Below are 3931 nucleotides of genomic sequence, written 5' to 3'. Positions count from 1 at the left end.
AGCACACTAGGTGATAAACTGTGAAGTAAGAGTAACACAACAAGATTTCACTGTCTAAGTGAAATATACCTCAGTCTTTGTTGATACAAATGACTGCATGTCTTCCTCCATTTCCCTTAGTTGTCGTTCTTTTTGCATAGTCGAAGTTGCCACAGTCTCGTGCAAGATTTGAAGTTGCTGAGTCAATTGGGATTGGAATTTCTGGATAAGAATTCTGTTGTCATTTTCTATTTTGTCCTTCCTCTCTGGATGTCAGCCATACGTGAGAAAATCAGAGGACAATTAGGCTCTTCAGTACAAAAGACATAGAATCTCAAATTAATCAAAATTAGAATACAAACCTATTTTACTGAACAGATTAGACACATCTGATGAAGCATTTTCTAGTTCTGCTCGAAGTTCAAGTGCCTGCTTGACCAGAGCTTTTTCTGATAGAAGATAACCATACAGAAAAGTCATACAGCTACGGCAACAATGATGGATGCCCTATGGCTAGTCTAACACAGTAATGCGTGATCAGTGACAATATTCAGCAAAGTCAGCTAAATCATGAGAAATTAGGAATAGGATCAATCTAGTAGCGCCAACTAAAGTTAGGGCATTTGAGGCCCACTCTTGTCGTGGGGGGAATAAAAATTGGCACAAGGATATGGACACTAGTAAGGACTAAGGAGCAGTGTCTCAAATACAGCAATGTGTTTATCTTCGAATCACCACAGACCACCAACCCAGGAAAGGACTCGTAACTACTGCTTGAATTTGTTATCTTTAATTTTAATAAACTGATAAATTGAGATCAAACAACCACCAACCCAGGAAAGGACTTGTAACTATTGCTTGAATTTGTTATCTGTTATTTTAATAATCTGATAAATTGATGTCAAACAACATCTTGTTATATCTAGCACAATGATGTCATTTGATTATTAATTTTAATAGATATAAGAGTGTTTTGTTTGGCATGTACTAAAATTTACTTTAGTTAGCAATCTGAGGACTATTTCATCACGAAAATTCATGTTTCTAACCTGATGTTTCCTATTGCTGGTCTTGGGGGAATTTTAATTAAAATAACATTTTAAACTAGAGTAAACATTGGAACGAAAAAACAAGTGTCAACATAAGACCAAAATGGCACATTAAGAAGTATATGATGACATGAAAATGTTGACTATTAGCGGCAGGAGTAAGGTATGAAGTTAGTTAAGAAGAATGCTGGAAGAGTATACAAGGGATAAAAAACCTACCAGACTCAAGTAAATTGGATATAAGGTATTCCTTTTCTTTTATTGTGGCGTTTGCCTGTCTGTTTCTCTCTCCAAGATCAAGCAATGAATATTCAGTTTCCTGTAGGTTCTTCTGAATTATAATAGACAAAAACAGACAGTTACTAATGGACAAGAAGAAGGGAAAAGATATCATATTTTGGGGTAAGGCAGATATGGAAAATTTACCTCAGTTTTCTCAAGTTTATCACTCAATTCCACAGTCAACTCTTGCTGAGAATTGTACAGTTCTTGGAGCTCGACTAATTGCTAATTACAGAGTTCATACTTTTAATGGCAACAATAAAAATATATAGTGGTGAGCAATTGATAATTGATGGTACCTTCTCCTTAGATTCCAAATCAAGTTCCATCCGCTCCATCTTTTCAGACATAGCCTGCAAGGAGAAAATATTCCAGTATTTGAATGTCACGGCTCTTGGTAAAATGCATTTCATTGTTAGACCAAGTTCAAACCTTCTTTTCTGCCTCATCGTGAAGATAGCGTTCTCTAGGTATATAGATTCCATTCCTCTCTCTTGCCGCATATACCTCTTTTGAACAGAAAATTGTCATAAGGAACTTATAAACAATCAAGAAAAATACATGCCTGAGATTTCAATTTTCTTTTCAGAACTCATGCGAACATGAATAAAGTTGAGCCAACACACAAGAAAGTCTGAGAGATAAAGAGAGCAATAGACGACCTTGCTTCAGTCGGTCAATTTCTGAGTACAAATCTTTGATTAATGCAGATTTCATCATCTTCTGATTAACCTGATATAATAACCAAGTACTTTAAGTACTATTCAGAGAAATGAAGCATCTAAAAGAGAAAATAGGAGAAGAGCGTTTATGGATACATTTAAATATTTTTTGTGGATACATATAATTATTTAAATTAACATCACCAAGACTACTGACCTCCGGTTTGTTCTTTATGTTCTTGGCGCGGTGAGCATAATCTAAAGTGCTGAGTGTCTCTTCTAAACTATGAATAGAGGGTGATATTGTGGCAATTATACATGTCTTTGTTTTCCCTCCCAAGGAATCTCTTAGCAACCTTGTTAATTTGCTATCCCTGAAATTTCAAAGTGACATATTTTACATACCTATACATTTACTTACATGCTTTGCTACAGTAACACAGTTGAGAAAATGATAAAAACCTATACCTATATGGTATATGACCAGAGTGCTCGACCAAAGCATTTATGACACGACCAAGTGTCAGCAAGCTCTTGTTGATCTCACCCGCTTCTCTTGCTCTACCCTGCAAAAGCCTTTTTACACATCATGACATGTGGGAGCAGAATGTCGTTAAAATATACCCATCAAATTATAAAATCTTATTAACCCAGTATGTTTAGTCCTGTTAAACATATTTTAAAAATGCGTGAATTGTCATCACAACATAGCAGTGATATGATACTATGCGATGTCCAACCTCTCTAGCTCCAGAACGAGAAATATTCTCTGAGCCAGCAAGGTCAACAAGATTGAGCTTCCCACATTTGATCATCTCCTCTCCTTCTGGGGTGCACTCCTTGATATGAATTGTGATGGAAAATAGAGAGTGAGAACGGCTGCTCTGTTTGTTTAGAAGGGTCTCTGCAGTTCTCCTTTTAGCCGAACCTTTCTCCAGGATTCTATATATTTCATTTGCAGTGGTCACAATCTCCTCTTCCAATCCTCTAACAAAAACTCCACCTTTACCATCCTCCATGAGTGCTATTGGTTTCTTGGATTTTTCTTCCGTGAATTTTGAACATTCCTCTGGTGCCAAAAGATCCGTTATCTCCTCGTTGTACAACTCCAAAAATGTTACTTTCATGTTATACTCTGCATTTTGAGCTTCTAATATATCAAAAATTTGTCGGACAGCTCTCGGAATAACACCTGCATCACTTGGAAATTCCCCAATCTAAATGGGAAGAAAAATCAAATTACTGACAAAGAGTTATAAACATTTAAAATGCTCTACGAATATGGTTTAATGTCAAGATAAAACCCTAACCTTTTTCCTTGCACCACCTTCCATTGTGTAAGTCTTTCCAGTTCCTGTAATCAGAGAATGAAAGAAAATAAAATCAAAAGACAACAGAACGTGCTTATTTAATTAATGCAAAACCCATAGTCTTGAACTCTGAAGTGGGATCAATCATCAAAATTTTCCAGTTCTTAATTATCTCATCCTTTTCTCTTAGGCTTGAGTCCTTATTCTTTTTCGATTATAAGATTTATTAAAGTGGAAAACCTTATCAAATTGAAAAGTTCTATCAATCTGCTTATTAGCAATATTCTGAACTGCACAAACTTCTCTTCTGTTCTCATTGCAAGAAATAACCACCGGTGTGTGCAACCTAGTCTCATCCTCACTCAGTGGCCTGCAAAGAAAATTCAATAGAACTTATCAATTTCATTCATCTAATCCATTCAATCCCCAAACAAAAAATCTAAAGTAAAACTCGATCAACTCACCGGCAGCGCAGTACGACTTGTACATTGACGCCTTTATCCTTATCATGCTTCCCACTCGTATTCCCCTCAACGGATCGCAGGTCTCTCGCCGCCTTATCGCTCGACCGTGGCGTATGTGATGGAGATATAGGCACCATTCCTCCTCCTCCCCTCCTCTGCGAAGCCTCCATTTTTTTTTAAAAATC

General features: G+C 36.6%; 1 pseudogene; it reads right to left on the bottom strand.

Annotated features, from left to right (window-relative positions):
• Positions 1–28: 28 nt before the first annotated feature.
• LOC111393824 lies at positions 29–3931 on the bottom strand (annotated as a pseudogene).

This window comes from Olea europaea, chromosome 4, assembly GCF_002742605.1.
Source record: "Olea europaea var. sylvestris chromosome 4, O_europaea_v1, whole genome shotgun sequence".
Lineage (NCBI taxonomy): Eukaryota > Viridiplantae > Streptophyta > Magnoliopsida > Lamiales > Oleaceae > Olea > Olea europaea.
Note: the sequence above shows the minus strand (reverse complement) of the source record. Positions and strands in the feature narration are given on the sequence as shown.